The 12,766-nt window shown below is 47.3% G+C and overlaps 1 long non-coding RNA gene across 1 annotated transcript; it reads right to left on the reverse strand.

Moving 5' to 3' along the window:
• Positions 1 to 292: 292 nt before the first annotated feature.
• On the reverse strand, positions 293 to 5,439 carry LOC138300432 (uncharacterized). Its single transcript, XR_011204940.1, has 2 exons — positions 4,275 to 5,439; positions 293 to 2,222 (listed from the first exon to the last, which is right to left on the reverse strand). It is a non-coding gene; the product is annotated as an uncharacterized lncRNA (long non-coding RNA).
• Positions 5,440 to 12,766: the final 7,327 nt, after the last annotated feature.

The raw sequence follows: 12,766 nt of genomic DNA on the forward strand, positions 1-12,766 counted from the left end.
TGCTCTGGAGGGGGCAACATGCCCTGTGCTTGGTCCTGGGGAGTGCAAGGCCCTGTCTCTCAAGTAGGTGACTTGCCCACATGCTCTGGAATGGGCAACATGCCCTGTGCTTGATCCTGGGGAGGCTGGGGTTGGTGGGTGTCTTACCCACTGGTTCTGGAGGGGGCATCATGCCCTGTGCTCTTCATCCTGGGGTTGGTGAGTGTCTTACCCACTGGTTCTGGAGGGGGCATCTGTAGTGCTTTCCTCTTATTTAGTTTCTAAGCACTAACATAACACAACAGAAATGCACTTCTGAGGTCAAAGAAGACTTTTATTGTTATTTTATTCTTCCCCAACCACAATGTTTATGAATGAATGACGAATTAGTAGCTTTCAAGTCCGCGTTAATCAAACAAAATATATCAGTTTGCAATATACACAGCAGGTTATATTTATAAAATATTGAATGCAAAGCAAAACAAATACTTCACCGTGTAGGAACTATTTACAGCTACATCTTTCTAAGGTCTGCAAGCTGATGACCCCTGTCAGCCGCGAGAAAGAGTGATTCATCTACCCACACGGGATTGCTGGCAGCCTGCGCCAAGCTCCAGCACGAGGTCCGGCAGATTCGAATCTGACTCTCTGCAGCCTGTTACATTCGTTACAAAGGTGTGCCCCCTCCTCTCAGACCTGGGAAACTGAGCAAGCCTTTTGGAGACTGGCCAGGTCTCCAAGACTACTCCTGTTCCCAAGCTCAAGGGAAGAGAAACGACGCCCATGTACTCTCTCTTATCAGGTCTAGTCTACTGTGAGAGCAAAACATCTTGGTTCTCTGGTGCAAAAACACAGCTTGGAAAAATACAGCTTAGATTCTCAACTGCCATGTCTAACTCCACGTTAAAGGCAATGGGCAGCTAACCTAAATATCAAATGCAATGTCATGTTAAAGGCAATAGGCAGCTAACCTAAATATCAAATGCAATGTCTAGTGTCATGTCAAAGCCAATAGGCATCTAAGCTGAATACAAAATGCAATGTCTTATATCATGTCAAAGCCCATAGGCAGCTGAGCTGAATATAAAATGCAATGTATAATATCATGTCAAAGCCAATAGGCAGCTGAGCTGAATACAAAGTGCAATGTATAATACCATGTCAAAGCCAATAGGCAGCGGAGCTGAATACAAAGTGTAATGTATAATATCATGTTAAAGGCAATAGGCAGCTAACCTAAATATCAAATGCAATGTCTAGTGTCATGTCAAAGCCAATAGGCATCTAAGCTGAATACAAAATGCAATATATAATATCATGTCAAAGTCAATAGGCAGCGGAGCTGAATACAAAATGTAATATATGATATCATGTCAAAGCCAATAGGCAGCTGAGCTGAATATAAAATGCAATGTATAATATCATGTCAAAGCCCATAGGCAGCTGAGCTGAATACAGAAAGTAATGGCTAATGCCATGTCAAAGCCAATAGGCACAATACAGAATGTAATGACTAATGCAATGTCAAAGCCCATAGACGGCTAAACTGAATACAGAAAGTAATGGCTAATGCCATGTCAAAGCCAATAGGCGGCTCAACTGAACAAAACATACCATGTGCTACTGGTGAACATTGAGCAACTAATATGCGCAGTGGTGAAACACAAAGTCATTGGTCAAAACAAACTTTATCAAATGGCAGGACATTCCGCCCTTTGACCAATGAATTTTTGTTTCACATATCTCATATTTCAAACAAACAAAAAAAAACATCAGCACAAAAAAAAAATACATTATGATCAAAGCAATCCCTGTAAAGCAATAGAAGTGAATTAACACATTGATTTCATAACCTTTCACATCAGATACATCTACATAGAAAAGACTGGGCAATTTTTTTTTTTTTTTTTTTTTTCTCTGAATGAGTCTCTAATTCAACAGTGTTAGCAATTTGATGTGGCATGAGTTCTGCTCATGTAAAGGTGCACGGTCCACCTGAAAGGTTTTCTGGAAGGTAAGCAAAAGTCAGAGTTCCAAACGAGAGGCAAAAAAAAACAAAAAAACACAGCAAACAAGTTGAACTTGAACTGAAGGCGCAGTTTGCGCAAAATGGATCCATGGTGCTGGCACTTTACTCAGCCAGGTTCAGGTTGGGGATTCGGTCCCTTCCCCGACCCCACACGCACACACCGGAAGGGGGACCACACAGCGCACTCAGGGACAGTGGCGAAACGTGGTCGGATCTGCAAAAGAAACAAGTATGACTTTTCTTGCAAAGAACATTTTTCATTTAAACTGCACCCTTCCTCTTTCTTTCCCTGTTTTATAATCAGCAGGACGTTTTTGAGGCCCTTTGTTATATTTTCTGCAGGTTCTGGAGGATCACTTGGGGCTTCAGCCCACACATCAGCACTGAGGTTTTATCTGCTGCGCCACAGCTTCCCTTTTCTTGCACTGTCAGAAGGGCTGGGGCAGACTCATTCTTTACCAAACCTCCATTCACTGCACTTTTGCCAATTTGGGCCATTCTGTCTCCAATTTGTATGAATAAATCAGATTCTTTTCTAGGTATCAGCATAATTTCGATTTTTCCTTGGTAATTTGCAGCAATCACTCTCCCTAAAACCTGATCACTTTGCCATTTCTGTCCTGGTAACTTTCCTCTCCCCAACTGCTCTGTGACTGCTTGCATGACAGATTGCTTTTGTGCATGCTGCACAGTTTTTATCAAATCTAGGGGAATGGGCATCTCTCTCATCTCTGCCCACCTGTAAGTGGCCTTTTCACATTTCTGGGGCACCCACATAGCCATCCCCACTAAGGCAGAATTCTGGGTGAACACTTCTCTCTCTGCATTTTTCTCATTAACATCTGCAAGGTAATTGAACCAGTTAGGTGCTAAAACATTATCAAAGAACCAAAAATCAGCATAAAAATGACACATCTCATGTAGCTCTTGCTTTAAAATCTGACACACATTATACAACGCTGTTCCTTCTACTGTGCCAGAAAGCAACATTTCAGTCAATGAATCATTAGTAAAACAAACATGCTTTTTATCTTCAGTAGACACGAATTCAAATGGTGCACACAATTTCATTGATAATTCTTTTACCTGTGGTACTCTAGCCCTGTCTTGCAAGTACCAGATCCATTGTATGATTCTAGCTAGGGGCACTATTTTCTTTCCTTGTTCTTGATTTAAATATACATAAGTATTTCCTTCTTGCACTGCGCAGAAACCTAAAGTCTGCATTATTTCATTTGCCAAATCACAAGCGCGCAGCTGCATATAATTTTTCACAGTGACCATATACAAAAGTGTTAGGATTTCTCTCAAATGAGAGCTATTCTTTATCCAAAAATCAAACAAGCTAATGAAACTCGGGGTGTCTTGCTCTAAAATCCTTCGTTTTACTTGTGCATTTTGCAACGGTAACTCTCTCTTCCGTGTTATCAGTTAAGGAATGCATATTGTTTGCCAAAAACCCTGGCTCACATGGAAACTCAGTGCAGCTCGGAGCTGTCTTAACCCCCTCATTACTGGAATGGGACAAGAAAGATTCTTCATTTTTATAACTTTCAGCATTATTTTGAATTATCGTATCCTGGCTAATTTGCTCACGTAAATTCCTATTTTCATGTTCCAACTGCCTACATTTCTCCTGCATTTCTCTGTAAGCAGATAAAGGTATACAGACCTTTCTGTCATCATTACTTCCAAAACACACTTTTTCTACATATATACAACGGGAATTATTTCTCAAAACAACATCAGGCATTTTAGCTACACATGCATTTTCTTCTGTAATTCCCCAAACAGAAAACAATTCACAGTTTTTCTTAGCACCATCAGGCAGTTCATCAACACATGTATTCTCAGACATGGTCTGCCGTGCTACTGTGATTCTCCAAACAGAAAACAATTTCTGTAATTCTCCAAACAACAAAAAAACAATTACACTTTTAAAGTGTGCACTTAGAAATCTACTAACTCGTCAAACCCCTTCTTAATCACCTCTTAATGACCGACGCCCCACGACCTCTGGTACCAATTGTAGTGCTTTCCTCTTATTTAGTTTCTAAGCACTAACATAACACAACAGAAATGCACTTCTGAGGTCAAAGAAGACTTTTATTGTTATTTTATTCTTCCCCAACCACAATGTTTATGAATGAATGACGAATTAGTAGCTTTCAAGTCCGCGTTAATCAAACAAAATATATCAGTTTGCAATATACACAGCAGGTTATATTTATAAAATATTGAATGCAAAGCAAAACAAATACTTCACCGTGTAGGAACTATTTACAGCTACATCTTTCTAAGGTCTGCAAGCTGATGACCCCTGTCAGCCGCGAGAAAGAGTGATTCATCTACCCACACGGGATTGCTGGCAGCCTGCGCCAAGCTCCAGCACGAGGTCCGGCAGATTCGAATCTGACTCTCTGCAGCCTGTTACATTCGTTACAAAGGTGTGCCCCCTCCTCTCAGACCTGGGAAACTGAGCAAGCCTTTTGGAGACTGGCCAGGTCTCCAAGACTACTCCTGTTCCCAAGCTCAAGGGAAGAGAAACGACGCCCATGTACTCTCTCTTATCAGGTCTAGTCTACTGTGAGAGCAAAACATCTTGGTTCTCTGGTGCAAAAACACAGCTTGGAAAAATACAGCTTAGATTCTCAACTGCCATGTCTAACTCCACGTTAAAGGCAATGGGCAGCTAACCTAAATATCAAATGCAATGTCATGTTAAAGGCAATAGGCAGCTAACCTAAATATCAAATGCAATGTCTAGTGTCATGTCAAAGCCAATAGGCATCTAAGCTGAATACAAAATGCAATGTCTTATATCATGTCAAAGCCCATAGGCAGCTGAGCTGAATATAAAATGCAATGTATAATATCATGTCAAAGCCAATAGGCAGCTGAGCTGAATACAAAGTGCAATGTATAATACCATGTCAAAGCCAATAGGCAGCGGAGCTGAATACAAAGTGTAATGTATAATATCATGTTAAAGGCAATAGGCAGCTAACCTAAATATCAAATGCAATGTCTAGTGTCATGTCAAAGCCAATAGGCATCTAAGCTGAATACAAAATGCAATATATAATATCATGTCAAAGTCAATAGGCAGCGGAGCTGAATACAAAATGTAATATATGATATCATGTCAAAGCCAATAGGCAGCTGAGCTGAATATAAAATGCAATGTATAATATCATGTCAAAGCCCATAGGCAGCTGAGCTGAATACAGAAAGTAATGGCTAATGCCATGTCAAAGCCAATAGGCACAATACAGAATGTAATGACTAATGCAATGTCAAAGCCCATAGACGGCTAAACTGAATACAGAAAGTAATGGCTAATGCCATGTCAAAGCCAATAGGCGGCTCAACTGAACAAAACATACCATGTGCTACTGGTGAACATTGAGCAACTAATATGCGCAGTGGTGAAACACAAAGTCATTGGTCAAAACAAACTTTATCAAATGGCAGGACAGCATCGTGCCCTGTGCTCTTCATCCTGGGAAGTGTAAGGTCACAGGCTCTCAGGTAGGTGTCATATCCACTGGATTTGAAGGGGGCAGGCCGCACAGCAGCCCATGGACGCAGGCCTACATACTGTCTGCAGGTGGTGACGGCTGCTCAGTGGTGGTAGTGGTGCTGCTGCTGGTGGTGGGGGAAGCTCCAGCTCATTCCCTGCAGCCTCTGACAGCTGCCCACTGGTGGTGCTGCTGCTGGTGGTGGTGGGGGGAAGCTCCAGCCCATCCCCTGCAGCCTCGGACGGCTGCCCACTGGTGGTGGTGCTGCTGCTGGTGGTGGGGGCTCCATCTGAGTCTCTGTACTGGGCCCATTGTCCTTCCTGCCTGCTTGGGCTGGCTCCTTACCCTTCCTGGAAGCAACTGGGGCTGGCTCCTTGCCCTTCCTGGAAGCAGGTGGGGCCGGCTCTTTACCCTTCCTGGGAGCAGCTGGGGCTGGCTCCTTACCCTTCCTGGGAGCAGCTGGGGCTGGCTCCTTGCCCTTCCTGGCAGCCGCTGGGGCTGGCTCCTTGCCCTTCCTGACAGCAGCTGGAGCTGGCTCCTTGGTCTTCCAGTCAGCCGCTGGGGGAGGCACCCTTTCCTTGTGGCAGCCTGGTGCAGGCTCCTTCAGCATCTGGACATGTGCCCTGGATCCTTTCCCACCACGAGTGGGTGTGGAGACCACTGGCCCCATGGACTGGGTGGCTGAGGTGCTTGCCTGGGATTTTGCCACCGTGGCCAGACGTGAAGGACGGGAGGAGGGGTAGGGAAGAGGTCAATGGTGGAGAGGAAAAGCTTCTTAGGGACAGTGGGGTGGGAAGAGGGAGGAGGTGTGGGAGTGGAGGAAGAGGGAGTGGTTGTAGGAGGTGTTTGTCTGCTGTGTTTGGGTGCAGGTGCATGGGCTGGATGCTGTTGTGAGGTGGATGGCTGTGGGGTGTCTGAGTGCTTGTAATTGTGTACCTTGGGAGGGGGGTGGACAGACACAGTGGGAGAGGACACAGGGGATGTGTGCACAGCTGTTGTGGAGGTGTCTGCCAGTAAGGTGTGTGTTCTGCTAGGTGTGGTGGTGATGCTGGTAGTGGATGAGAATGTAGTGCATGCAGGTGTGAGTGTAGACGGAACTGGGAGGGAAGTGGAGGAGGAGGAGGACACAGTGGAAATAGTGGACGTTGGTATGTCTGCATCTGGCTGGTGTTTGTGTGAGTGCCTGTGGGATGATATGTGGGACTTGTGTTTACCTGTGCCACTCTTGTGTGTTGTCTAGTGTGAATGCTTGTCTGCCTGTGTGCTTGGGACAGGTTGCGGTTGAGGGAATGGGATTGGGTAGAGGATGTTGGAGGGGGGAGGGTGGAAACAGGGACAATGGCTGCTATCAGAGAGGAAGCCAGAGCCTGGATTGATCTGTATTGGGTAGCCAATTCAGTGTGAATGCACTCCAGGAATGCATTAGTCTGTTGCATCTGGGCTGCCAGCCCCTAGATGGCCTTCACAATGGTTGACTGCCCTACAGAGATGGATCTCAGGAGGTCAATAGCCTCCTCACTCAGGGCAGCAGAGCTCACTTGGGCAGAGCCCGAGGAGCCGGGGGCGTAGGAGATGCCCACCCCGCTGGGTGAGCGAGCACGGAACAACTCGCTGAGGGGCTGCTAGGAGGGCAGTGCTAGTACGGGGTGGCGGCTGTACCTGCAGCTGGGGTGGTCACAGAGGCATCCGCCACCACCAGGGAGCTTCCATCGGAGGAGGTATCTGTGTCCGAACTGTACCCTGCTGTCTCCACCGTGGTGCTCCCCTCGCCCTCCATCCCCCTGGTGCCCTCACCGTTGGTGGACTCTGCCTCCTGGGTCCCACAGGATGCAGCTCCCTCCATCACCGATGCTCTGCTCCTCCGCCAGATGATGCTAATGCACATAAGGACAGGGTGACAAAACAAAAAGGGGGGGAAGAGACAATGGATACACTGGGTCAGTGGCTGCACCAACACCACTGTTGGCGTACACAGCACACTCACACATAGGGAACAGCCCTACGCACTATGCATTGCACTACCAGTGATATTGCTAGCCACCAAGGCATGGGGAGGGGCACACACCGCCAAATGCAGCACACCTCGGACCCACGCAGCCCTGACCAGTATTGGATGCCTACGAGCTAGGTAGCAGGACTATCCCTTCAGGACCCTTGCCACCAGGGGACCTACTCTGCAATGTCAGGCCTGGCCTAGGGGCACCCACTGACTTACATCCCCCACCCAGATACCACCCTACCATGCTTAAGTTGTAATGATGGTTACTGTACTCACTCCCTTGTGGCTGCTGTGATGCTCTCAAGCCTCCATCCAGCTCTGACTAGGCCTCTGCCAGTATGCAGGCCATCAGGGGGACAGGGTTCGACAGGCTGCCCTTCCTCATTCGGAGGCCATCCCAGGCTGGGCCTCTGTCGTCTTCCGTGCCCAGGGTCTCAGGTCGTCCCACCATTTCTAACAGTGGGTGCAGCGCCTGCCGTAGACCACCAGGGTCCGCACGTCCTTGGCAATGGCACGCCATATAGCCTTCTTTTGATGGGCGCTGACCTGCAGAGGAAATTGTATCAGTCAGACCATCCTGCCTGTTACACATATGGCCCACCACACCCCTTCACATCACCATTTACACACACATGGCCCAGCACATAAGCTGTACGGCGCCCAGGGGACATACACCCACCCCACCACACAAGGCCTTCACACACACCACCCCATGCATTCATGCCACATGCATCGTGCCCACAGTGTACTCACCTGTTGGTCTGGAGGCCCATACAGTAGTCCGTACCAGGTAGGACCCCATCCACCAGTTGCTCCAACTCCGCAGAGGTAAAGGCAGGGGACCTGTCCCCAGTCACGGGCCATGGTAGGTTCCAGACACAGGTCACAGCAGCACATGCAGTGTAGGTCCTCTCCTGTTGAAGGTCAGGTAGCAAGTAAGTGATCACTTAGAAAATGGCGGTCACATCTGTGGCGGTGCATACCGTCACCGCCGGCATACATGACCATTGGCCACTGTATTTATAGGGCCCAATGTTAGCCAATGAGGAGTTGCACAGCGATTCCTGACTGCCTACTGCAACGGCGCACATCGTCAGCGGAATTACCTCACTTCCACCTGCCCCTCCACACAGGACAGGCTAGCGCCATTTCAGGGGGGACGCAGGCCCTGGATAATAACTGCGTCACTGTTAAAATTGGACATACAGGACAATCCCACTTCACCATTACAATTTAACATCATGCATTGTACTGTTGTGGCCACAATGTTCAGTTTGTGACTGGCTCCTCACTCTTTTGTCCCTTAGATTGCAACCGCTGCAGATAAATAGGAGATGGCGACATACCCCCGTGTACAGACCCCTGGTGGACTTGGCAACAATGGAGGACAGGCACATTATCCTCACCTATAGACTTGACAGGGCCATAATCACAGAGCTGTGTGACCAACTGGAGTTTGACCTCCTGATATCTGCTATCTGTCACCCCACTGGGATCCCCCCTCTTGTGCAAGTCCTATCTGTGCTCCATTTCTTGGCAACTGGTTCTTTCCAAGTGACAGTGGGCTTGGCAGCAGGAATGTCACAGCCAATGTTCTCAATAGTGCTGACCAGAGTGTTGTCTGCCCTGATTAAACACGTGCAGCTATATTGTTTTCCCCAAGTGGAGGAACTACCCACAGTGAAGGCTGACTTCTCCGCAATGGGACAAATCCCAGACATCATTGGAGCGACTGATGGGACTCATATTGCATTTGCCCCCCCCCCCCTGCGAAATGAACAGGTATTCAGAAATCGTAAGAGTTTCCACTCCATTAATGTCCAGAGGGAGAGGTGCTGGTGGCCTTTTCGTCCTGTGGCGGGGCCTCCTGTCCACTAGTGGCAGATGTGGTGTGCTTGGGCAGTGTATTGTTGTAGGTGGTGTGTGGCTCTGGTTTTGTCTGTAATTGTGGTATCTGTCTTGTGCCAATGGTTTGTAGTCATAAAGGGTTGTGGGTAGTGTGGGTGTGGGTGTGTGTTTTATAGCTGTGTGGGTGTGGTGTATGTATGGATGTCAGGTGTATGTAGTCCAATGTGGTGGTGTTTTGTATGTGTGTGTGTATTTTGAGCGTGGCGGTATGTACCACCAACGGTTTACCTCCATTGAATGTCCGCCGTAGTGATTTGTGGGTCATGAGGTGATGGGCGTTGTTCTGTTGGCATAACGTTGTAGGTTTGGATACTGCCAGTTTATCACTGACCTTCGGGGTGGCGGACCTGTATCTGTGGCTGAATAGTGACTGATTGGTGTGTGCGTGTCATAATATGGTGACGGCCGTATGTTGGCGGCAGTCAGCATGGCAGTAAGTGGGATTTACCGCCAATGTCAAAATGAGGGCCTATGATTTGTGCCCTATGGTAACTGTAGCTTGCACGCGAGCCATACACAGTTTTCCCATCAATAATGTAATTGCTAATGTTGTAGTGATACTATCAATAATGTCATAAAAAATATCATGAGTGATGTAAAATATGAGGTAAGTAGCAGTGCATTGCGAGGGTGTGAGTTATAGTTACCTTAGGACACAAGTTATAGTTACTTGAGATAACTATAAAAACCACAGAAATTCACTAGAGTTAGTTAGAGTTGGAAATGTTATGTTGATACTGTACATTTTATCTAACTATATTGTTAACTTTTTTTTCCATTTTCAAATAAATCTGATCCCAGCTGCGCACGAAGGTCAGGCCCTGCAGACAAACCACCCTCCCCCAAAAAGCAGCCAACCCCATGCTAAGCAGCCTTTGGTCCTGCATAGCCAGGGGTTCGCCACAAGGCCCGGCCTGCAGCCAACCACCCTCATGCAGCCAACCCCATGCTGTGCATGGCCTTCAGCCGTGTGCAGCAGGAGGTTGGTCAAAGGCAGCCATTCCCACACTATGCAAAGCTTTCAGCCATGAATGGCAGACAGTTGGTCACAGGTCCTAGCTGCATAGCCCTCCCTCACCCCAACCCTATAAGGTCCCAGGAATACCATCACCTGGGGCTGAGTAATTAATAAAGGGAGGAGGCTTCCAGCCCCCGAGCCTAATAAAATCCCCAGAGACCCCCTCCCCTGGTTCCAAAATATGAATAAAAGGGGAGGGGGGCCACACAGCAGCCCTCCCAGAGCCTATTTTGGGCATTATTTTTTTAAAGGGGAAGTTGGGATGCATGGCCCCCCTTTCCGAGATGAGCCTCATCTGGCCCTGGGGACCCCATCCCCAAGGGCCATTTTCATTTGAAAGGGGAGGAAGGCTGCGTGGAACCCCTCACTGAATTTTATTAGGCTCTAGGGACCCAATTGCCCAGTTTTCTTAATTAAGTGGAGGGGAGCCGCAACGCCCCCTCCTGAAACTTTATTAGGCCCTAAGGACCCCATCAATTAGGGTCACTACTTCACATGAAGGGGAGGGGAAGTGCGTAGCATTTATCAGACCCCATGTCCCGGATCACGCATTACTTAAAGGTGTGTGCCCTGGGGCTCACCCAAGGCACCATCATACACTTGTTTGGGGCTGCAGGGGGAGCCCCAAAGGTCCCCATGGCCCCAGCCAGTTCCCTGCATGCAACAGTAGCTGGAATTGCACCTAGCCGCATGGAGTAGCTGCTTACGCTCCTCAAGGAGGGAGCAATCTCTTGATTTGTTTCCTTATCTGCCGTTTCCCTGCCTGCATCAGTGCAGGCAGAGAAACATATAAAACATCTGCTCCCACCCAGCGTTAGCATTTTTAAAGCTGTGCCAGCCTGGAGCAGACTTTGTGTCTGCTCTTGAGTGGCGCAAGATTAAAAAATGCACGCACCAAGCAGAGGCAAACACAGGTTTCCTCACCAGGGCATGCCAATATAAAAAATAATACCTTATGCTGACTCCTGCAGGAGCAGGGAGCTGGCAGGGCTGCAAGGGCCCTGGGCCTCCCCCTACAGCCCCCAGTGTGGCAAAAGCTGCGCTGTTGCCCAGGTGGGTACGTAGGCATGTCAATATATGGAAAAAAGTATTTTATGCTGGCTTCTGCAGGAGCGGAGAGCTGGCAGGGTTTTGGGGGCTCTGGGGCTTCCCCTGCAGCCCCAAACAATTATAATGGTGTGTGGTGCCACAGATTGGAGCAATCTCTTGATCTGTTTTCCTGCCCGCATCAGTGCAAGCATGGAAACATTTCAAAAGTCTGCTCACAGTTGGGGGGGCACCCCTTAGATAATAAAAGAAGAGCTACTTGCAGGGAGCCAGAAGGGCTTCAGGGGCTAAGCAATACACAATTAGGTAGAAAAGTAATATGGTAGTTACACACCACTATAAAAGAAACTAACATACTCATTGGATGATGTCATCAGTGATGTTGTAAATACTGTGATAGAACATATCATGAGTAATGTCATATGTGAGGGCATAAGCAGTGCAGGGCAGAGACACAAGTTATATTTAGCGCTGCCAACTATAATTGGTGAATTTATGTGTTTTTTCTAGTTCAAAATGTTAATGATGTCACTGACAAATTCACTTAACTATAACGTTACTTTAACCAACTTTTTTCAGTGAATTTTAAAGGTTTTTTTTTTTTTTAAAAAGAACAAAACAGATTGTTTTATCACACCTGATGATAACCTTACTTTAACCTTTGTTTTCTTTCAATTAATTTCTAGGTTTTTTAAAAATGTAAAGTCCTATTTAATTACCACACCTAAATCCAACCCCCCTGGTGTATTATTTACTATGTTTATATCTTTGCCACCTTTTGACAAATCTTCACAAAACTTTCCAAAGAAAAGTTCGTCCACCTTAGCTCCTTCCTGGAAAGTTTTGTGTGATCGTCAAGCGGTGGGTCAGAAAGGAAAAGCTGCTTCCAGTGGGGTGGGAACAAGCTAACCATTGTGGTTCTCACCGGCATCCTGGATGGCTGCTGAAAAGGGAGGCAGTGGGCTGTGGGGGCCCCTAAAGGTTGTGGGTGGGAATTTGGCACCCACTTAAAAAAATGAAGATTGTAAGCTCCCGCCACAACCTGGGTCCTGGATGGATGCTGCAGCGGAGCCTTGGTGACTGCAAGGGCCATGGGCCTCCCCCAATGGCACCAAACACTGCTACTTTTACTGGGTGCCCCTCAAAAAAACGACAGGGGCGTGAATATGAAATGAGCAGAGTAACCCTGAAAGAACTATTCATTTGTATTTTTAGATCCTGGTGGCTCCCCTAGAAGAGACAGGGGCACCACCAATCATTGTTTT

This window comes from Pleurodeles waltl, chromosome 6, assembly GCF_031143425.1.
Source record: "Pleurodeles waltl isolate 20211129_DDA chromosome 6, aPleWal1.hap1.20221129, whole genome shotgun sequence".
Lineage (NCBI taxonomy): Eukaryota > Metazoa > Chordata > Amphibia > Caudata > Salamandridae > Pleurodeles > Pleurodeles waltl.